This window comes from Varroa destructor, unplaced genomic scaffold (assembly GCF_002443255.2).
Source record: "Varroa destructor unplaced genomic scaffold, Vdes_3.0 BEIS01000007.1, whole genome shotgun sequence".
NCBI classification, from domain to species: domain Eukaryota; kingdom Metazoa; phylum Arthropoda; class Arachnida; order Mesostigmata; family Varroidae; genus Varroa; species Varroa destructor.
The window spans coordinates 31,082,688-31,107,430 of NW_019211460.1; the positions used below are offsets into that span (position 1 = coordinate 31,082,688).

The following is a 24,743-nucleotide window of genomic DNA, read 5'->3' on the forward strand; positions in this document are numbered from 1 at the left end:
ATGACCGTCTGATGCGGATCAGTCCCCTTTCATCATTCGATATAATCCCCCCGAGTGATCGATCTACCCAAACGGATTGCGCCTTTCAACAACAAAAGTACATTTAATAGCACTCATCAACCTGTGAAGCGGTTACACATATACAAGGTAAACAGCGAATATGTAAGGGTTCTGTAAGCGGTGGATCACGAAGGCTATAGTTCCAACTGGATTTTGAACGTCTTACAGCTTGTCAGATTATTCTAATCTACGGATCTAAATCTATCTATCACTATTGAGCCTTGTAATTGTATCGTGTAACACGGCCAAGTTTAGAAACCGAGCTTGATCTAATTTCACTAGATTATTGCTTAATTGTGCCGCTGTTCGGGCCATGCCAATAAGCTCGACAAATATAGTTCCAATTCGAAATGCGGCAGTATGCAAGCGTATTCCAGCTCGTTTTTGTGTCCTACTCGATATCTTCGGCCAGAACCTGTCTTACAATTGGCCGTGTCGTTTTGTTACGGTCCTCGTAACCGAAGCTTAGCTGGCGTACGGCGGACCGCACTCAATGGGCTACAGTTTTCCGCCGCTAGGACAGAGAGACCAAGCTGAGGGATCATCAGCAACTACCAGAATACTTGACGTCGTCGAACAGCCGTCTCAGCTAAGAACTCTAAGAAGAACGAAAGAAGAAGAAGAAGAAGAAGAAGAAGAAGAATTTGATCTCGGGAACGCAAATAGGAAATCGTGACAATGCAGAGAGAATCGCCTAACTTTAGTTCGATTTCCAGTAATCGTACGTGTGAAGGCGATCATTTCTGCAATACTTTCGGGCAATAGAGTCTGCAAACGAACAACTGGTCAGGGTAATGGTCAGCTGATAAACAAAATGAAGTGCTAGACAGACGGGAAGTAATAAGCCGTTGATCAGAAGTTCTTTCAACTTCGCAACAACGAATTGTGCACTTTCTGCTCATCAGACGGATACATGATTTGTAAAATTCTAGCATAAAATGCGCAGCAGGGAACGCGTATACTAAATGAGCGCTGTCGAAGAAATTATATAAAAATAAGATAGCTCACTTGAGATTTGTACCAGGCATCGGATGCTTCACAAGTTCTAATTCGTTTTATGATAACGCGTAAAATAATGTTTCTGGATTAATATAGGTCTGGTTTGGTGTATCTTCAACAGTAATCCCAACAAAATAGACAGAATGACAAATAGTAATAGGCAAGTACCAGGGCGACTTTGTATTGTCGCGGAAGATCGCCACTTTTCTTCCGTTATCCTGCCACATATTCTACTTAAGTTACGCTTCTTTCGCTCTGACCAAAGGACTAACTTTGGTACATCGCATAGTAATCCTTGAGTCAATTCGAAATTAAGACAGAATGAGTAGTTTAGCAGTGACAGAAGGACGCAGGCTACGCCGGTGCCTCTGTTATGACGATGATGATAACGCAACGATAACGTGTTCGTCTGCAAACCTTAGGCCACTATAGACAGTTTAAACACGAAATCGAACGTAGACAGAACTTGTTTACTACTGAGGACCTGATGAATGCCAAACGGCGGGACGTAAAGCAGGTAATAGCGTATGGTGCAAAAGCACCAGAAAGTGCACGTAGACATTTCTTAATCACTGCACGACAGAGTAAGCGTAGGAGCGGTTTGTCTATAGTTTTTCGTGGTAGCAACAGTAACAAATAATATGATTTATAATACGATCAGCGATAATATTCAGAAAGCTGAGCTTTGTCAGTAAGAGATTTCGAATTGTATATGTTTATAGTAGACTAAAAAATTCACGCTAGCCCATACGTGGTGTAACTTTTCTTTAGATAATGAAGAGTTTTCTTTTCAGAGCGACGACCCAACCCCATTTTCTTTCTAGCTAGTAGTAAACGCTGACTAAATAGTATAGATATGATGGTAAGATTTGAACTAGCTGTACCTGTTTTTTTTTTCAGTGAAAGGGTTTGGCTTTTGCTTTAGAAATAAAAATATTCAAGTAATTATCAAAACACCGACTGCTTCCGGTGAAACAAACTTAAAATCTCCGCCTTTTTTTGTGTATGTTGGTGCGACAATATTCACTATTCACAGCACTCAGTTAAAAGAAATACGTTCACTGTTAGTTAGAACTTATTTTAACTTGAGTTTCTTACAAAATAGAAGTGACTGCAAGTAAAATGCTCCGCTGAAGGAGTCAAAAAAGAAATAATAATGTTCTGTCGTTTATCTTCAATCGTTTGAAATGCTTTATAAAATGTATATGCAAGGTAATACGCATGCTCGTCAAAAACAACTGAGATAATAACACATATGAATATGGTCGCTATTGAAATGTGTTATAAAAGTACTAACTAAAGTAATATTTTCATTTCTAGACGTTCTCTGACGAAGCTTTTAACGAGAACCAGACTTCGATTACGGTCAGTATTCGAGGTCACAGTACTGAACTGATATTTTTGCTATATCGTAGCTATTACAAAAACGAGAAGCGATTCGTGAAGGTATACGTTATTGTTGCTTATGAGGCTCTTATCATTAAGCTATTATTGCGATTTGGAAACACAGCAGATGCCATATATATAGCATGCACACATGTACAGCAACGACGTTGGCACATATATGTTCATCAGGTAGCTGCAAGCAACGCTAGCTTCCTGAAGTCGTATCGCCTCGGTGTTTTCTTCCTAAAAAACCTTTGCTCCCTTTCTCACACACGTTCATATACACACAAAATGTATGTTCTTTGGCGAACCTCCTCGTTGCAACCCAAACTCGAACTTATATAATGAACCGTTAAATCGAAATGGGCGCTTTTTGTCCAGTTTTGAGCATTGTCGAAAATCATGTCTTGGGCTAACACGCTCATCCTATTAAAGGACCTTCTCATACCTACACGTATTTTACCGTACACATAACCTTTTTGCGACTTTCTACCTTACTGCAATAACGAAATAATCATGTATCATACAATGCTTTCTAGCTAATGTGCGTCAGTGATAATAATAAGGGTCGGCGTTCTTTAAATTTTTCAAACTAGCCCGCGTCACACGCTAAACCGCGCCAGTAAGAAAGGGTGTAGGAAGAATCTCTTCCATGAGCAAGATGAAAAACGTACGCATTGATTGGCGCGAATTCTGACGGATTCAAGTTTAAAAGCTGTGGCAGGCCTTCAATCGATCAAAGACACAGCTTTGATATACAGCGAACAAGCCAAGTTTCTTCGTCAGCCATGTCTAGGCCATCAGTGAGTAAGCCAATTTTCAAGTTGAAACACGGTTCGAAGTTGTGATTTCAACGATATCTCCTCACCTTCATATACTACCAATCTCTTCTATAACTGGTAATCGTTGATCTAGCTAGACGTGGGAGTCATACATATAACTATGCTAATACAGAACTTCGCCGCTGCTTAAATATAGTAATATCGTGTCGTTCTCTTATAGCTGATCCTGGAGTCGGTGGCGATCTGTATTGCGTTTGCCATCTTCGTAACATCGTGCACTGCGCAATACGTCTATGCCAGTTACCCGTACGCGTATATATATGGCTATCCATACGCTATCCAAGGAAGTTACGGCTTCTACCCATACGCATTTTATGGATATTATGGCGGATATGCTCATCTACTGAAGAAATAAGCTTGCCAAGTCAAAGTGTTTGAACTGTCCTCCGCTAGCGCATGATCATATGCCGTTCAGGATACCTGAATGGAATAAATAAATAAAACTCAGAAACAATCAGAGTCAAGTTGCGATAGATTATTTTTAGCGTATTTTGTAAACAACTACTTCCAATATTGACGACCACTTACGAGTTTGGTGAGAGATTTTTTCGTTCTATTTCAGCTGTTTTCATGTTAATTATAAATCCGTAGGCGTCATTTTGATTAAACGACAGAAATTCGATTTGCGTCTCTTTCTCAGTAGAAATGTTGTTCTATGCTATATTCTGTGCGGTAGAACTAACGTGTGCAAAGATACAGCACATCTAACAAAAAAGTATAACTGTTGACGAGTGACGTCCCAAAATGGCAACAGTCGGACTAACTACTGTGTAATATGCGTGATTAAATAAAGAACGGCTTATTAGTATAAGAAAGAGATTAGACGCACATAAGATTAAGGCTTTCTTATTCAATTAAATTGCCACAGAATATACTCGAATCCTGCAAGTTATCCTCTCAGGAACTCGGCGATTCACAGATCAAAATACTATGAACCGTAGACATGTTAGCATGAGCTGACAGTCTTAGTGGGAATTTCTAAACGTCGTGTGAACGCTTGTAGAACTGTAGTAGGATTTGTTTGAGAAATAACTGAAAGGAAAATGATTTTGTCAGCAAACGTCCATATTCAAAGAAATTGTACAGATTTTGCACAAAATACACAAGTTTTACCCAACCGTCTTTAAGGTGCCTTAAATTTGTTACAAGCCCCCCAAACGAAGTAATGTCAACGATTGCTACTTTGTTTTGAACAATCTCTGGGGCTGTATATGTGTGTTTTTCAGACTAGTAACTTTTTAAAATATTAGATGGTCATTTTTGCGGATTAACTCGCATTTAAAGGTGTCGGATATATTAGCTGTAACGAACTTAGAAGTTAGAGATCGTTGCAAAAAGGTTCTCCAGACACAATTTACAGACCAGGATACCTAGCCTTGGTTCAGAATAGATGTCTTTCGTTAGTAAAATTATTATACTATTATAAACAGTCAGGAGGAACGTCTTCCTCGGGTTAGCCTGAAGTGGAAGTGTCTTCCCCGAGGCTAATCTATAGTGTCGATACGTTTACAAAAGAACTCCTTCGAGCAAGGCAAATATATGATACGGCCATAGCCTGGAATTTTTTTAGAAAAAATAAATACTTAATGTATAAATTTCTTGGTGTAATAAATCTAATGAAAATCTGACATACGGAGCAAAGCATCTGTAATTTCTTTTTTGCTGCCGTCAACTTTTGCTTTCGTTCCATTTCCTGCACGAACATTTGCTGATTTTGACAGTAGCGGGATTGCTAGTAATTATACTTGGGCGTTATTTTTAGTACTATGGTTACAATCGTTTTTAAGATCGGTTTAACATATATCTTCAACATTTAAGCTAAATAAGCATAATTGTTAGAGAATTGTACAACATTTGTTCTATATATTTAGCCTATAAGCAGATTTGTTTATACTCTGACCTAACAAGTATCATGTCCCGAATTTTATCGCTTGCATTTTCTGAGTCTCTTACAGCTACTGGTTCGCTAGCGAATCAGACATGACCAGATTACTTGCGTCTGTTTGTGAGGGAGTGTCCGACATCGATGTCATCTAGAAGGCATGGACAAACTCCTAAAAATAATGGATATATTCTAAAAAATATAAAAGCCATGCTGAGATTAATTCAGTGGGGCAAAAAATAACGTGTCGTTATATAAGGCATGCCATTCCAGTGTCACTTTGCCACACAAGATCAAGCTATCAACGGGCGCTATTTACAACGTAGTCAATATAACTAACACAAAAGATTATACCACACTTGGAATGATGTGTAGTCAACAATAAAATCGTTATTTTGTAGATAAAAAATTTAAGCGTCTTGTTTAATTCTGAGGAAAAGGCTTCCCACTAAATGAAACCTCTTCCATGCGAGGCAATTGCATCATAGGCTTTTCGGTAATGTCATCCGTGTTGAACGACCTTTTTATTCAACTGATCTTCTCTGCATTCAAACACAACCTGTTATTATATACTGCCCACGAAAGTTATGATTTCGATACACATCTGGGTTATGGATATCCTTCTAAAGGAGAAACCTAAAGAAGTTTATCAGTTGATTAATGGAATCCTATTATATTGCCGAGTAGAATTTCCGGAAACGTTCAGTGTCAGAATTCCTTCCCACCCGCTCTGCCCATAGTAAACGGTAATGAATAAGCTCTCATAAACCCTAGCCCTACCTATCGTATACTACTTTTACTTTAAAATGGGTACTATTCTAATCAAATAGACATTACCGTAAAAGGTCTTTAGTCAAAAAAATTAAACTCGAGTTTATGCCATTCCATTTAATTGCACCTTCATGCTTCTCTGTAGTTTCATGCCTGCGTTATGGTTATAGCTATGATGAGGCTCTCTGAGCGTTGGAAAAATACCCACCTTATCCGATGAAGTGTAGTGACGAGCAATACTCATCATCACCAAATTTGAAAGATGGACAAGGGATGAGCCTTTCATAAACAAAAAATAAACAAACAAACAAAAAAAGCTTGCTAAGATCCCTTTCTATCGTCGTAGATCAAATATGAAACACTCTTACGTTTCGTATTTTGTAGCGCCGCATGATTCCTTTATCCTTCTGAACCTTTTAGGTAGTGTAGCGTATTTGTTAGACCGTCATTTTTGTTTTCATCTTACACAGGCCCTTGCAAATAGGCTGCTTCTATTTGTTGGACTGATTACTCTACGAGCCAATGGACGCTTCCGGATGTTCTGGAATCTTACGAAGCACATCTGGGTTTCGGTTTAGTGATGCACGGCTTGGACCTACACTTCGGAACACGATACTGCCTGCTGATACCTTATTCAATACGCCTCTAATTCTATCTGGAACAGATATTATCCAACTGATAGGATCAATAATCTGCACAGATTCTGAAGTACGATAGCATCCCACATTTGAGGATCAGCAATATTATGGAGCCATAACCGGTTTGTGCATTGGAATAAGCAAACTTCGGGCTCGAATAGTGAAAGCTATGAGCGTCGAACAGAAGTTACATCATTAGTAACTTGACATATATATCTTTTAACGGACCCGGCGATCTCGAACGGAACGTAGAAGAACACATCGCGCAGGTCCACAATGGCCAACCAACGAGAACGATCGTGACAAATATTACTAGGCATTATTTCAAATTCTCAGTTTACCGTTTGTGTGCCATTACCTACGATGCTAAACCTTTAGGTATAGACCGGTATTGTAAATTCTATACGAAAGGAAAACTCATCCTGATAGGATGAGTTTTCCTTTCGTATAGAATTAAACGGCTGTCATAGCTCATGTGTCGATACGAACTAATAATAAATGTTGAAATAATCGTATCAATCGGTAATGTCATTTGCTCTAAAGCTAAGCACCTCTAATTACCCTAATATTAACTTGTAAGTAACTGGCAGTTGGCGCAGTTAACTGTACAACTTATATCCTTCCTCAATAGTAATGATTAAGTCGTTACATATAATTGAAGTAATTAATAGTGATAATGATTGTTACAAGCCGAAAAACAGCTGTTTAAAGTTGATTTTATTTGTAGAGAGCATTTTCGATTTACCACGACTGTCTTGAACAGTTCAAGACTCAACGGATATGTAATGTAATATACTGTTGGAAAATGCACACCAGTCTCTGAGCTTTTCCCAGTGTGGAGAACAGGGTGACTTAGCCCAGAAGTACGTACCATGCCAATGTCTATCGTTACCTGCATAACATAAATTTGACAAACTTTAAGTTTGTCCAGAATCAGTATTTTATCGATCGACATAGTTGCTGATTATTGGTTGGTTTCGTCTCGTTAGAAAGTTAGGTAGATTTTCTGGCAAGGGTTCTTCTGTTTGGTAAGGAATCGTTGTAAGTTGTACACGTAAAAGGTATTGAAAGCTTGCGCATTGGATATATTTTACGCTGCAGACTCTTTAGTACCTGTTCAATCACGATTATCTCTCATTACTAACTATTGTTACTGTTGACTATTATTATCGTTAACGTTCAGCATCCAGTGTAACGTGATTTGGCACAAAGTTTTCATAAAATACACTGAATTGCAGATTTAGCTGTGTTTATTGTGCCCTTGTATCTCTTGTAATTTCAGTATCTGTAAATGAATGATGGCAGCCAACATCGCTTTCAAACGATGCGAGTTTCATGCGATTTGTATGACTTGGTGGACTCTATGACTTTTCATATCAGTAAGCCTTGTTCGGCTTGAGAGATCATTCGGACATTGCAGTATACACAGCCATACTCAAATGCCGATAGAGCGTTTTCAAAACTGTCGATCCACTATCTTAAAAGTTAGCGCAACCTTTGTACAATATAATCAATTGCAGGTGTGCAGTGACCTCCATACGCGGACTAGTTCGAACTGCTTGTCGCTCTTACGTTGTTGAGAAGCGTTGTTCCATAAACGATCTGTACGCAATTCGTCCTAACGGAAAACTATTCAAACGTCTAAATAACTTCTTCTAACTGCCAGCAAGACACAACTGCTTCCAGTGATGATCTGAACGTGTCGGTATCTCCTTAAACATCTTCCATGTACAATATCAAAGAAATTGTCCTAAAAGGAATAGCTGCAAACAAACGAAACGCGACTTATTTCCTCGGCCCTCATGACATGAACATGTCACCCGGTGAAGGTGTTCCACGTGTTTCTACATGTTGTGGCGTTCACGAATGTGGCCGGGATAATAGACATAATAACTTCTATACGGAACATAGTCGTAGTTTGAGTACATGTAACAAGGATAACTGTAGGCATACACGGGTAGTCGAAGTAAAACTTCCGACGAGCGGACGGTGCTTCGAAAGTGACGAGCGTGACGAACATCGTCACAGCGAAGACGAAACGTTTAAAACTTGAAGTAGCATCAAATGATTTGAGCATCGGAAAGGTAACGTTTGTGACAAACAAATGAACAAAGATAACACATGGATGCTGACATCTACTAGCTGCAGGTTAGATCGAGTCGCTCAACCGACCTTAAACATTCGTGCTTTTGGCGCTTGAACGTAGATACTGGAGTTCTGGATAGTTCTACTCAGCCGTATTGGAGCAGGCTTCTCCTTCGTTAACACCGTGAGGCCGTACAAAGCATAAGGACTTGCAATAAGTATATTATCTAATCATCAAGACTGGTAAAAGTACGGAGCGTTTAACTTTGTCTCTGCTACAAATAACTCAATCTTCCAAATGCCAATTATTCCCTTCGAAACAATTTTCCAATCAATACAGGTATACCGCCGTTTTTCCACTAGTTTAAACAATTTTCGAACTTAACCTTGTAAATAAATCTTGATATTACGCTTAGCTTTATGTAGATTTCCTCGATGGTCTCAGACCTGCTATCTGCAGAAGAATGCGACCCAATTAGCCGGGTTCGATTCCACGACAGCGTAAGGATCACGTGCTTGCCAGCTGGTTGAGAGAACGCAAACGTGGTTTAGATAACCGCCGATGACTTTCTGTTCAAAATGGTCAGACACGATCCTGGTCAAATGTCCAGCTCCTCTACAAGCTCTTTAAGGATTTCGGTGATTCTTGTTGCTTTTTCGATGTTTTTGTCCGTTTGCACTGCCACAGGCCGCATAAAATAAGGACCGTATTCAAAGCTTTTTAGTTCACGGTGAAACAGTTGATTCAGATGATATATTCGGTATTTTTGTTGGCTGAGCGATATGTGCTAAAATAGCGACACTTATGCACACTAGCTTTTCAGATAGAACACGAATCACTCTACAATAAGAAATCTATAAATAAATAAAAAACGAAAACAGTCAGAAAGGCCTGTTGATCTATAACACAGCCACGGGTGGACTTTGAAATGTTTTTGTTATCTCCAAATGAGGATTACTTGAGTTATTGCGTCTGCAACTTGCAACCATTGACAAAAATATGTTTATAGCGTTGAAACAGTGAAGTGCACTTGAAACCAACACAGACTCAAGCTCCGCGTTCACGGGGTTCTATCGAGTCAAGTACAAGTAACCATCAGTATAAGAAATGCGTCTATTCTCAACACTAAATATAGATTATAGTGGCTTAGGGGATCTCACATGAAACTACCGGTCGCATAAACCCACTTCTACAAGAATTAAGGATGTGTTAAATGGGTTGCACAACTTGCTATCTCTCTTGTTGAACAAATATTCGCTCTAACGGGCAAGCATTAAAGCTTTATCAAACAGCACTTACACGGACGGGCTCAAAAATCGATCAATAGTAAACTAGATAGAGATAATTATGTTTTCACGTGAATATCCCAGACTTTCCCAGCTGTGATGTATACTGTCCCATTTGTAGATATGAAAGCGCTTCATAATAAAATTTAATCTGCTATTGTAAGCGTATTTTTGCTATTTGAACGGCGTGTGAGTGAACCCGATCGCCTTACCAGGTGTGTTTAAGATAGGACTATGAAGGGAGATATGTAATAGAAGGCCTTTGTTTAAAACAAGCTAACAAGATGATACAACAGTGCTAACGGACCCTTATAGACTGTAGTCCTACCTCGACGTGTTCGAGTTTCTATCTCTGCAAATATAATTCTGCCTGTGTATGTTGGTATTCCACATACGTGAGAAAAAAGACGTCTGATAAAACAATGAAGTGTATCATTTACTAGAGGTCATTATTCTAGTTTCTTTTTTTCACAGTATTTTTTCCTCGCTCTCCTGAAGCAATATGCAGTGAGGTAGGCAAGTATGTTGTCGAATAATAATTATAATAATAATAAACGAATGCTTGTTAAGGGTCAACAAAAACAAAGGGAGCATCACAAAAAAATCAGACCGATGCTTAATTTGCTTTGTGAATGCTACTACCGAATATTGTCGAGTTTCCAAGAGCAGAAATTGGTTTTATTTAGCCGAACCTAGATGGGAACCTGTGATGAGGTCATATCCCAATTTGCTCGCGCACGCAGCAAATGCACAGTACAGATGAGCGGCAGACCCAGTCTATTTCTCCAGTCATGCACGAGTCGGTGAGTCATACTGAGTGACGTATGTTTTCTTGAAGCTCACGTACAGGTCTGATCAAACATTCGACTCAGCCACTGTACAATAGCCTTGTTGGGATATGTGACGCTGGAAAAAATTGTAGATATCAACTAAATAAATGTAAGTTACGTCCAACTATTTCGAGGAACGTATCATGTATGACTGGCTAACCTCGTGGATATAAACCCTTTGTATCTTAGCGATATGGCCTCTTGATGGGCCTGTTTGAACCTTTAGGGGGCTAGAGGCTAGAGTAAATATAGTAAAAGCAGCTTGCCACTTGTTCAGATCCGCATCGCGCCCTATGTTGCGTTATCTTTAACACTTGTATCATACGTTGCAAATGTCCATGTGACTTACCTTTTGTTTGCCACTGAGTGGTAACCCTGTCAGCTGGCTCTACCCGTATGTGTATATTCATAGCGGAATACTCCCATGAGAGACTACACTTATTCATTTATGTATATTAGAGAAAGTGGAAGTCAAATGATATCCAATATGGTCATATTGTACCCTGTTCATGTTCAGATTAGCGATGATACATTTAACTGCGTAGACAAGGCTTAGTTTTCGGCCGGCCGTAACATTATTATTATTATGGTTACTTTTAGCAACACGAAACTTATATTCCATAGCTTTCCATAGCTTAAATCTGTTTTTTAATAGGAAGCGGAGAGATAAGGGGTCGTAGCATCCGAGTAAAGATAAAGAAAACTGAGTTATTAAACTTTAGGTAGTTAAGGGTTTTGCTGGGTGTGATGGCCCAAAATTTTATCAACATATGCGCAGTTCGTCAATTGAAGAACATTATGTCCCATGATGCAAAGAATTTCGTGATGAACTTGAACGACCCAGACGTTTCTGGGTTTGTGGCACTTTTTTCTGGGGTGATCTCTATATGCTCCATAGCGACCACATGTAACGAAATCGCATTGATTGTTTCTATATTCATTTTACTTAAAGTTAAGTTGTGATCAATTTGTAATGATAATATACGTACCTAGAAATATGGAACGCATCGAGGTGCCATTGGCATGCTGGGGTCGTTGAAGCCATTTAGGGTCGATAATCCGCCACTCAACTACGAACAGGATATGTAAAGTTATTTATTCTAAGTTACTGTATAACCTGTTATTTACAATAATTCTTCTATCTCGATTTTCATTGACCAATACCAATCTATGAAAACGTGCGAAAAAACCTGTACGTTGTTATATTGTGCAGTATGGATATATGGCGACCCTTCCACTTTATATATTTATGTGTTAATAGGGGATTTAAAAAATAAATATATGACCGGAAGTAGAATAGCGGAATTTTTTATTTTCAAATGTTTGTCTTAACCAGTAGGCTAGAGCAACGTTTTCCTTTGAGCACTCCCATGATGTCTCTTTGGTATCATGCACACCATGATAGTGTACTGGTATCACTAGAAGAACCCTGAAACAAATAGAAAAGCCATGTCAGACGAAAGCCAAAGGGTTAATTCGGATATACTGGAAGCAGCCGGGCTTAAGTCAATAGTAAATTTCACAGAAATGTTCTATGAAAAAGCAATTTGCAGTAAAATCAACCAGAGTTTGTCGTTGCTACTCTTTTATCTATTTTTACTCGCCTAGCTACCTATTTTGTATTTGTCGTCCTTGCAGCACTTTTTGCCAGATACTGTGCTTATCCGTACGCCAACAGTTATGCTGACGACGGTTACCACCTGTACGTAAACTATGGATATTACGACACTCATACCTATTTTCTGAACACGTGGAAGAAGATTCACTCGGTTAGAGTGTCATACAAAGCCGTTCACCGGCAAAATACTCTTGTCAGTTCTTGGGCGTTGTCCTCAATCGTGATGCCTAAATAGATCCTCGAAGCGCCACGGCTAAGTAGTGCAAGATTTCTTTTTTGGTCGATTGATCTATTAGTATTATCTAAGCGAACCTATCTTTTCTTTTAGTCTTTATTTCCCACTTGAAACTTTACAAAGATAAGTAGGTTTGTTAACAAATCGACAAACTCAATAGTTGCGTATGTGTCCTTACAGGTTTGAACCAGGCCTGACTGTACAAAATATATTCGCAAGACTGTATGAGCTTTTTCAGTAAGTTCCAGAAAGTAAACAATCTATCTGCGCATGTGGTTAGAGCGATTCGTCGTTCTCGTGCTTAAACAGATGCGCGTATAGTTGAACATAAAAAAAAACAAAGGTCTTCGGCGGGATCGAGGAGAATTCAACAAGCGACCAAGTAACGCTAGAAGACGGAAATTAGTCGAAATAGCTATATTTATATGCTTTAGATAAAATCGCTTGATCGGCTTCGTCAGTTTTATAAGACTTCTATAGAAATGACCTTCTTTTTGTTCACTGTTGACAACTTTTGGATAACATATTCTAGTAATGTTTAATGCTACATTCGTTTTGATGAAAACTGTTTCTATGTATGCAGTGTTTTTCCATATAATAATTTTCTCGACGTTCGATTTCATTCTCTTAAGACTTGCCCGTAGCAATAGAATGATTGTATAGTCTTCAATGTTTACTAAGACTGGAAAAAAATTCCCCGAGGCTAGGCCACTAACGACACTGCGCACTGCCTACCTCATAGGATATGCGGAAGACAAATCTGCGTCCTTACAATAGGGCAAGCGGAAGCACCGCTGCTACATTACGGGGTGCGTATTCCGACCGAATTTACATATGTAATTACTAAATACTGAATCCCAGCAAACAAAAGCTAGATGTGACTATTCATATAATCACTGCTGTTTTGATAGAACAGAGCCCTACGTAGGCTAGTCAAAACAGATTTTTCAAGGGCAAGAGACCTTTCCGAAATTTTACTCTAAAGCGACATTTTGTTCTGATTGGTAAATATCACCATATGCGATGACAGAGTCATTGGCAGTACTAGAAAGGGCATGTGAGGAAGGGCATGAAGAACGCTACTCATAGGCTTCAGTCGCCCTGAGAAAGACATTTTGTGGTGATGAATATAAAAGTCATTACGCCTCCCTTAGCTTCAACAACAAGCACAAGCCTGATCAACGATTGCGATTAAGCGACAGAAACAATATCTTCAACTAGCCATGCTCAAGTTATCCGTGAGTGGAGTCTTGTAGCTTCCTCTTTAATATAGAATTCACCGAGATCGTTTGGCAGGTTTTATATGTTAAGAAGACTCATTTTATTTTCGCAACGGTGATGTCGTTTACCTCGGTGTTGAGGTTTGCTATGAATGCATAGGGTCGCTAGAAAGAAGCGTATCTGAAAGAAAGAGCGATTAAACAGACCAACTAGATAACATCAACTCTAATCTGAGTGATTTTTGTTTACCTTTTAATGGTAAGTTGTCAATAAAATGATGAGATTAATCTAGGGAGCTAAATATTCAAGTGGAGCATGACTTTTATATTCCAGTTCGTTTTCGTATTAGTTCTGGCACTGCTTGTCGCAATGTTTGGGGCTCCGGCAACCTGCCAGTATGTCTATTCTGGATACCCATACGGGCATGCCTATGGTTACCCATATGCTGCATACAGTAATTATGGCTACCTTCCATACGGATATTACGCTTCACCGGCGTACCTTCTCAAGAAGTAGCGCCTCTTCTCAACGTTTGACAGCTACCATGATATCCCGACGCTAACCAGCTCGAGAATAGCTTGACGTCAATGTTACTTACTTATTGATTCCCGCTACTTAAAATGCTAATGGTGCCCAACTTTCCTCGCATCACATATTTTAAAATGTACTGATAAGCAAATTTAACCATTGAAATAAACAAACAGGATCAAACATGTTATTATCGAGTTATTATTGGACTTGAGTTTGTAAAATTACATTGTCTTATATATATTGTTCCACGATTAATTCGTTCCAAGACGCTTACGAATAAATTCGACCATTTTATTTGTTTTGCCCTGCCATAAATTCGAGAGCGTCTGATGGATTTTAAAAAAAAATGCTCTCGTGGCTAACATTAGACTCTGGTCTTAGAAAAGGAGATTTGATATATGCACTTTACACACCAGCGGCAATTACCTGCCTTCTTATATAGATATAACGGTAATGATGTTTATATGTCAAGGATACATTATGAAGTATTCTCTCTCTCTCTCTCTCTGTACATACAGGTGTGCTTTACGTCACCACAAGTGACGACTGTGCCAAATGTGCACACAGTCATAGTGCACACACAACGTGTAGCTTACGCCGAACCATGTGTTCTTATTATCAAATATAATAAATACAAGCTTTTTGCATCATGGACTTCTGTTTCTGTTTCTGCTTATTTTCTGCAAGCGACATACTATTTACGTTTATTAACTACATATTTGAACACAACTGAAAATAATCTCTGTGCTTTCTAAAGATATTGTATCGAGTCTACTTTCTAATAAATGACAGCACTTCAATTAAATCACTATGAAACCCCTTAATTAGTGCTGTATAATATGTCTAAAAGATAAACATCTCACTATATAACCGTGCCTGTCAACTGACGTTGGTCTGATCAAAAAAGTTATTGCTGAAGTACACCGTCTAGTTGTCCACGCCGGTAGTTAGAACAGGAGCGACGGTAGCGTCCTGCGATATAGATATACTACACCCCTAACACATAAACTAAGGTTAGGTTAATTGGTATAAGCGAACGTTCAATTCTTATTTGTTTCCATCGAATACAACTGATCCAAGCAATTGTATATAGAATATATGTTAAACTGTCATAAACGTCAACGATGTGTACCGGAAATTTTGAATACGATTAGTGTCACCGGACACTGTATTCCGTATGGCGTATATGTCCAACAGCGCCATTTAGCGGACGTAATCAAGCCATTTGGCGGGCGGTCGTACGAGAATTCGATTCAAGAACATAAAAAAGCTGCCATTGCACACATTCATGCCATATTGTTCGCTTTTAATATTCAGCTAAATATATCACTGATAGGCGGCCACTGTTTGTTCGGGGCTAGAATTAGTTTGTGGGCTCGTATTATACTGCTTACGGATGTACACGGTTTTCTATGTTTTTTAAACTCCAAACGAACTAAAAGCATGAACACTAGCTAACTAATACACCTATATCGGTTCGCTACTCAAATCATTATTTCATATATTAGAAAAATCGTATCTAGACGAGGTCCCCAGTTCAATTTTAGTTGTAGTTATTTAGGTGCTAAGATCAGTGATAATTTTAGCTGGCTAGCGGCCGTTTACTAAATGAACTAAACGATCTCGTTTGACAATATCCTATTTCATAAATGCCATTTTTTCTCGGTCGTCTCTAGTCAGAAATGTTCGAAATATCCTAGAAGACTTTTACGAACGCGTACGAACATTGAATTTTGGATTCGGATGTAGAATCGGGGTTGGGTCGCTACCTCGCCCAAAGGTTCGCACTCCGTCTCTCTCAGCCAAACGTAGACTCAAGACAAACACCAGTTGTTGCTGCTTCCTATGAAAGTGCGAGTTGACAGTCGTACCGTCATTGATTTCGTCGAAGGCAGCTCAGACAAAGCCTATTTAACTATATTAATTTTCGTTAACCTCTAGTAAATTCTAGCTCGGGCTATATTTAATAGCCATTTTCGATCATCGGCGGATTTGCAATAATTTTCGTTAGAAGACTGTTCCATATCTACGAGATTAGCAAAAACCAGAAAGCGAGGCACATCGTAGACACCATTTGGACGGCATTTGGAAAACGGCAAAAACGTTTCTCTTCGGTTAGCAGAGGCCGGTGTCCGTTAGGCTGTGCGTCAGCATGAATTGAGGCGTGGTTACTCTATCGGGGCTCAGATTCGTTCGGAGGAGAATCCGATCGATCAAAGGGCGCTCAGATGCATCCATTACCTTTCGTGTATATATCGGCGGTGTTCAATATTTGTTCGTGAGCTTACAGCAGATAAGGCCTTTTAGGACGGCGCTCATAGAGAGTTCATTTCCTGATTTGAACTCGGTACCCGCGCTAAAGAGGAGTGACCCAAACGTTTGCAAGCGAAATAAAGAAACCTGCAATGAAAAAACCACAGCGCGTTCCTTACAGCTAACAAACAAAAGTTGATCACCTATTTTATTGAATCTTACGATTTAGCATGGCCTAGCATCGTGATAAGACTGGACCTTATAATCAAATGCGTGCACCCCATATTGAAAACTTTTGTATTATAAGGGAACATGTTCAATGTGTCAAGACCATTAATAACGTTGGTCGTTGACTTCTAATCACTTACCTCATAGTGTATGTATGTGGCAAAATATATGTTCGTGTGAAATATCCAACTGATTATTCTTGACAAAGCTTTCGCTATTTTTATCATGTCTAAACATTAAAGTTTATTAAAATTTATTATCCTGGTTTTCCTCAGTCACCCATTATGACTTAGAATGCCTCTACATCAATTTTCTATTACCATCAATTACATAGATGATCAGGGCTGAGGGCAATTTGATCGAGTTCAAACTATGTATAATTAATGAAATATTCATGTTTCGAGAAATTTTTTATACGGTTTGTAATAGGTCAATGCCTAACTATAGACTAAGACTAACTATAGACAAGACCTATCGTCTGAAAAGATATCCTTAGATGTTAATCAGCGTTACCTATTATTAATCTATAGATTTTCAAATCATGGCTTTACTTTTACGATGTTTCTATAATGAGAATGAAAAACACACAGTCCGGGTGGCGTATACCGACTAACACTAATAGTTCGGTCAGTATCCAAGCCTATTACTAATTGATAGGAAGCCCATATATTTTGCCATATATATATACAACTCACGACCTATTTCTACCTCAATTTTATCTAGCCTTGTTTTTTCGTGCCTTGACACAACGTTTTTAACTACGAAACGCTTGGGTATGCCACCGAGCTGATGTCGTTCCGTCGCTTTCGATTTGCCAAAAACGTGGCACATCTGTCATATTAGCGTCTTCTCTGGTTTTCTCATTAGCTAGATATTCCATGACGAGGTGCGGTGTTTTGAAATAGATTTTTAGCTTTACAAGTCAAATATCAACTATTTCATCGAGAGCAATGCAGAAGATACGTTACTAACTAACTAATACATAATATTGAATTTTTTCACGAAGCTGATTTTTGCCAACGTACCTATGATAAGTACCCGCAATGATAAGTAACAATGCGTAAATGGACACTGGTCCAAATCACTGATGACAGCCTGCGCTTACCCTTTTATAGTATACGTACTTGCTCAGTTGAAAGCACATCATACACGAACAGTTTCCCCTTTTTCGAAAGTAGCGATTTTGTACGTTGAGGGGTTTAGAGGCTACATTAACGTGCTAAATGACTCGTGAAATCCACTCGTGTATAAGCAGCGCCTCGATGTCAGGCCTCAGTGTACGCGAGTCACTTTGCATAAAGAAAGGAACGCAGTGAGTTAGGCGGCATTTCGCTGGATTTGAATAAATTAAATAACAAACTGAAGTTTAATGGATACTACTCAGAATACACATTAGTTTAAAGCAGACTACCGAAAAGTGCTGCTCCTCTTTAGAAGATAGATTTGTAATTGACCGCCATCCGCGTCACTAATAATGTCGGTCGTGTATATGATGATGTTGATGGTGCGATATCTTTTATGGCGGGACAACCTCTCATAGCATAAGCGTACGTTAAAGTGTATCACTTGTGAATCGTGCTGTTTTTTACTTTCGTTCGTCTTAGGACTAGATCTCTCGTACCAGGTCAGCTTGGTCAACAGGCGCAAATTCGAGCCATCCGTAATCTGAAGGGAGAAAAGTAACAGTGAAATGACTGACCCGACAATCTGCGGCTAACACTAGAACTATGCAAAAGCTAGATGTTTCGATATAGGGCAAATAGTATTAACACGTATGAGAAAATAGGGGGAAAAAATGTCACTATATGTCTGCAAGTGATTTAGATGACAACGAGCAACCCTCGTAGAACAAGTCGAGCGTTGAAGGTGCTACAATAAACTCTTATTAAACGATAATTTTAGTTTGACAATAGATTGTTGATGTACACCTTTCCGGATTTTGTCGCCTCGCCAAAATGGAGTCACAGGCAAATGTGCCGACGGATCGGACCGGCGATAATTCACACTTCAGCGTAAACAGCTTACTTAAGTGCCCCGTATCTTACCAGTATATTTAATACGTGGTATCTGCATTATACTATACGGTGTATAGAGACAATTTTCGCCGCCTTAAACGATCGGACTTAACTCCGGTCGGTGAACTGGAACTTCAACGTACGGGGCAGCTCCACAGTTGAAACGATACTACGCCGATAGCTATTAATCGAGATTGCATTCTAGACTGCGTATAGTAGACCGCAGTCTAATTGAGAAGAATTTGTATGATTGTATGTTTCTAAAGTTGTTTGAACTTGAGGGATTGTATCGTTCTCCGATAATATGTATTTACTATACCTATACTATTTACTATAGCTAGCGCAATGCAAATTCGTTTTTATCAGGGCTTTCTGCAATTGTTCTCGTGTAAATTGGACGATCGTCTTAGCTGTTGGATTGTAGTAAAGACAACAAATATCTAAAATGTTGCCGACGATCTTCTGGTGACGAGAAGGTGCCGACGTAAACCCCGCTTAGATTCATCGCGCATTTTACTTGGGGACCATACGTTATTTTCGATAATTCCTGAATACTTACTTCAGTGGTATTTCGGCTCAAGTTCGTCGCCAGCCGTCGGTACTGACAGAGTAAATGCAAACGACTCATTTACACGTAGCTGAGTGAGTGAAATATGCAGAACGCTTTGAACAGACGGGTACAAACAAAAATCAACGCGGACTCGTGGCTTAAATAAGTATAAAAGCTGGGCCTGGCTATAAACATTCAATTGAAACGACCCATTTTGACACAGTGAAGTATAAGCCCACTGACTGGTTGAAACAGCCATGTACAAGGTGTCCGTAAGTAAAGTCATTACTGAAGACATGTCAGATCTTCTAGCAATGCGATATGATAAAGCCGACACATTACGAATATATTTAAATCTTCATCGCTATTTTCAGCTGCTCGTCCTCGCCATGACGTGTTGTGCTGTACTTGCTATACTCGTGACGCCCTCCGCTGGACAGCATGTCTACCTCGGTTATCCGTACACATATGGATACGCCTACCCCTACACCGGCTACGGTGGTTATGGCTACTACCCATACGGTGCTTATGGATACTATGGCACTCACGTGCGTCTTTTGAAGAAGTAAGAGAAAGCGACGTTGATGACATTGTCTGAGTATTCATTTGAAAAATATGTTTGTAAATGATCGCTTGTGCCCGTATCCTCGAATAAATTCTCGAAGCGCTGAGTCACTTATTTGTAATTAATTTTGTTGTGTTACATAATGTTGTGTACGAAGCACCTTCTATGCGTGTGGTGAGGTTAGTTAGGGTACTCACTATTGCATAGATAAATAGACAGGTCAGTACGATTTCTTCATAAGAAATTTTTCAGGAAACACATTCAACAAACGTGTACATATCTTCGTTGTACATATGATTAAGGCCTAGTAAGGGCTTACAGAACAGCTAATCCCTTCGTAAGTGTCAAGATAGTTTTCATCAAAGACAATACTTTTCTAATGCTAATAATACTAATCTAATGCAATGCTGCCAATTGGTTAGTTCTTACTAATATCTTTTAGTGTTTCGAGCTGCATCTTGCGAACTCTGGGCATATCAACGTTTAGATATCCATATCACCTCGTCCTCTGTAGAGCATAGGGCTGAAGATGTACAACAATAGTAAGTGTAAATTAAAAATTTAATCCTACTTGTCATTGGAAGGCAGTACTGCAATAAACATTTACGTACACGAAGCCGTTGGATGAATAGAAAACGTATGTCTAAAAGGTGGACACCACTTTGTTGCTATGTGATAAAGATTAAACTATTTATTTAACTGGCCAATAATTTATACTATATTAAGCTTTTAGCTTGTCTGCTACGCAATTCAAAGGAATAGTACTGCGGTGGAATCTTCCCGCCAAACATATACATTTCCCTTTCTTCCTGAAACGAGGCCTCTGTTATTAACCATTTCAAGTCGATTAAAAAGTCCCCCCTGAAGATTCCTGCCTCAAATTCTTCTCAGTGTTTACATGTTGCTATTATATGTATATGGATATGCTCGCGTATATTATCAAAACAAGTAATTTCTATCCAGCGACTTGTTTTGGTGGTGAGCTTATTTCTAAAACATCCGGAAGTCTGAGCGTGCTGCAGTGATCAGAAGTAATCGCATAGCAGTTTAGGTGTACGGAGCGCCAGCTTCAGCACCATCAAAACGCAACCCACGTAATCCCGAATGCATCGTGGAAGTAGAGAAATATAGTCAATACTTATAAATCTCAATTAGAACTTCCAAGTGTTACTCCAAGGCGAGGTACAGCTGCACGTTTATTGAAGAATATTTAACTTCTAGCAAAAAAATACAGGGCGCTTTAGAGAATATATGTACCACTTAACAAGTCTTCTTTGCTTTTCCGACACTTTCAGAGTGTCGTCAATGAAAGATAATAATTGGATCAAGGCCAATTTTTGAATAAAGATAATTAATTGAAAAATTCTACTAGGAGTATGAAAATGTAGCAGAGATAAGAAGACAAGATCAAAAGGAGGTTTAGGCAAATATACCAATATGTCTCGCAACGAATTGAGTAAAAAATACGATTAAAACAAATAGAACTGCTCAGGATGTTATACAACGTTCTAGGAGACCACGAATATCAACAAGCTTTACCACCTAAGACACAGTGCTAGAAAGCTATAGCCAGATACTTCAAAAATTAGTAAAACCATCAAGTTTTGAACTTGGCTTCAGCTGATCAAGTGTCCGCAGCATTCTAAAACGTTGTAAACGGAAAAGTTATATTTTAAGAATATACATTTTACCCGTGAACATGATTTAGCCCGAAAACAACTTTGCCAATGGAATTGGAAAAAGGCGAACAGAAAATGCAGCCTACGGGAAAGTTTGCTCGGAACGAGAAAATCACATTCTAGTAATTGCACCTATTGACCAGCTGTAGATCCACATATTATGCAGTATCTATTTACAAAGAAGGTAAGTAGACAAAAAGTAGAGTGGGCCTTCTTCAATAACCCAATTACCGGTCCTAATTACTTAAATGTATTGCAAGGATCTGTTTCGGTGAAAATGGTAAATGCTATTTCCAGCAAAGCGCTATGATCGTAATACAGAAGGATAACTTCTTCCGTTAAATGAAGAGGTTCCATTGAACATCTTGTAGGTTCGCCGAGTCTAACTTAAAACTTTTCCCTGTGGGGATACTTTAAAGTTGAAGTCTATGTCGGAAAATCTAAAAAAAACATTATTTAACGAGAATGCGTTACGAAATGTTTTCTCAAGCTAAATGCGAATAAAAATTGAAGTTAATCATTCAAACTTTTTGGGACATCCTACAAATTAAACCATATCTAATAAAGAAAATTGAACAGGTATCTCATTCTACAGCCAGCGACTATTGACCTATAGGGCATAACATGTGCCATTATCACTAAACCTATCGACATTTTTATATACCCATTCGGTATATACCCCTATGCCGTATCTACGTACTATTATTGCAGACCTTTTCTGGTTATGCTTTCGATACGCCGTTTTCATGGCGTCAGATTCGATGGCGACGTGATAACTTTAAAATACATGAACTTACAAACAAATTTTGCCCGCGATCTAATTAACCGGCAATGCTAGGTTTATGCTAAATATGAAATATCGTAATTGTAAACAAACTATTCCACATATTCCTAATACAAGTCATTATGAGAGAAAAGCTGTAAGCACGATAAAAATGAAAGACGCTGTTATAAACAGTGTTATAAACTTCCGTTCAAGCCAATGTGGTACATATAATAGGTGGATGGGAGCCGTCAAAGTGAGCAAGAAGCAAGGTCTATAGAGCCAAAAATCTCAAAAAATAATTTTTATCCAGATTACTGTTATGACTCTCCCTCCGATTGAAATTTCCTTCAAACCGACAGTTTACACTATTTCGTATATTTGGATTAGTTCGTTTATACGAAATAATAATAATAATTGTGTGAAAACACAGTTCGTGTTATTATGTTGTACCGTAGAGCCGGCCTGTTCGTGCTCGAAGAAAAAATCGTGTTCCAACACAAAACTGTCTGCTACTCCACCTAATTTAAAAAGTCGCGGCTCAATCTCATGTATTGTGAAGTGTGTCATAGATGATTATGTGATGCGTGTTCAAGCAACCAAGTTGACTGGGGTCTAGGCTCGCCGAGTACATTTGGCCTGGCAGAACTGGGACAACACTTAATCGGAACCTATGTTTGACCCATCTGAAAAAATAAAGCCAATTTTCAGTCAAACAGACCATCATGAACATGCAATTAGACTACCTCGGTAGCTTCCACAAACAACCTCACTTCGAAAGGGAACAACACTATCGTCTCGTTGATTTTCATTATAACGCGCGTTCATAGGGCGATGTACAGATATTGTTGCTCAAAAAAATTGAGCGTACCATAAAACTGACGAAATACACTAGGTCAACGCTACGAGATATATGGATTTTACATTCGAAATCGAACGATAAAAAAATTCGAATTCTAAGTATAAGATACAGAATTCAGTATACTGTGTAAGTAAAAGTGGGATCGAGTCTTCAGAATAGTCCTAAGTTAGGGCGATTCAGATCGCGTGAAGCAAAAACGATTTTTTTAAACGCATACTTTATTCACCTTATATTATAATAAATATGTAAATAAAATAAATAACGCCAGCGACTAAAAGAAGTGCTCTAACAGTAAGGAACCGACCACAAATATATTATACGTATATTTATCACTTTCATTTAATATCTAACGAACAAAAATTATAATATCATCCAGGTATAATTACTAATATTTTGCACGGTTCGTCACGAACGGCTTGGCGGTAACACAGTGACTATAACAATGAGCCGGTCTCTCTCATTGTAAATGAAATATTCTTTTTTCTGTACCTAACCTATCAACGTATCCCAAACAGATCTTCTTAGCACCATACTCATAATCGTTCTAGATAAATATCTATACGATATAATGGCTATAGCAGCAATGTATTCTTTCTGTTGATTCGTGCTGTTTTTGTTAATTTGTATGATTCTCTTTTTCCCGAGTTAAAAATTTTAAAGTGGATATAGGAAGGACTGTATTTAGGACAGAAAAGAAGAACTACTAGATAACACCAATAGAAGTAATCTAAAAAACACGATGAAACTGCTAAATTTCATGACGAACGAGAGGTACGTAACCCGAATCGACTTAGACGGTATTCATGCTGTTTAGTTATACTCTCTTTTAAACGTATTGTTTCTCTTATTGCCTCCTTAGTCTGCAGTAAGCAATGCGTGATCCGAACGCCATATATATACGACAGTTGTTAACGAAATAGCTTTTTCAACGAAATATAACGTCGGGCTATTGGTCAACGAGCGATTAAAAGCGAGAAGAGTAAAGGAAAGCGATACGAACTGCGCTCTCAATGTTGGCACCCTGTTAACAGATTCAGTGATTGATCTGTTGTCCTTTTGGCTTACTGCTAACACTTCTATAAGAGTATTATACCGTGTTACACGTCCGCATGCTACCGCTGACCAAAAACTGGAACGGAAATTAAAGCAGTGCATATTTGTACTTCGATTTACAAATCTGTGGTAATGTTCGACAACTTGGCCCTATAGGCAGGTAAATAAACGAGAGCAATCATATCAATTTCGGCAGGGTTTGAAAGCATCATACGGCGGATCGATTGGGCATGACAAAAACAAACATAGATGGTCTTTTGGAATCTGGAGATATCTCATCCAAGTTTTGCCACACGAGATATACTGGAGAGGCTACACCCCAAACCAGGCCATTTCCGAGACGTTAGGAGGAATAACAATAAAGACTACGAGCATCACGTCAAGCAAGCA

At 38.8% G+C, this 24,743-nt stretch overlaps 4 long non-coding RNA genes across 4 annotated transcripts; 3 read left to right on the top strand and 1 right to left on the bottom strand.

Annotated features, from left to right (window-relative positions):
* Nucleotides 1-1,561: 1,561 nt before the first annotated feature.
* On the top strand, nucleotides 1,562-4,120 carry LOC111254145 (uncharacterized). The gene is made up of 4 exons (XR_002674944.2): nucleotides 1,562-1,576; nucleotides 2,380-2,424; nucleotides 3,042-3,248; nucleotides 3,448-4,120. It is a non-coding gene; the product is annotated as an uncharacterized LOC111254145 (long non-coding RNA).
* Nucleotides 4,121-10,306: 6,186 nt separating this feature from the next.
* Nucleotides 10,307-18,983, bottom strand: LOC111254063 (uncharacterized). The gene is made up of 7 exons (XR_015317328.1): nucleotides 18,795-18,983; nucleotides 18,488-18,531; nucleotides 17,972-18,155; nucleotides 16,627-16,785; nucleotides 12,114-12,209; nucleotides 11,770-11,850; nucleotides 10,307-10,856 (listed from the first exon to the last, which is right to left on the bottom strand). It is a non-coding gene; the product is annotated as an uncharacterized LOC111254063 (long non-coding RNA).
* On the top strand, nucleotides 13,607-14,572 carry LOC111254062 (uncharacterized). The gene is made up of 2 exons (XR_002674913.2): nucleotides 13,607-13,871; nucleotides 14,188-14,572. It is a non-coding gene; the product is annotated as an uncharacterized LOC111254062 (long non-coding RNA).
* Nucleotides 18,984-19,544: 561 nt separating the features above from the next.
* Nucleotides 19,545-20,106, top strand: LOC111254408 (uncharacterized). Its single transcript, XR_002675016.2, has 2 exons — nucleotides 19,545-19,703; nucleotides 19,806-20,106. It is a non-coding gene; the product is annotated as an uncharacterized LOC111254408 (long non-coding RNA).
* The last annotated feature ends 4,637 nt before the right edge of the window (nucleotides 20,107-24,743 follow it).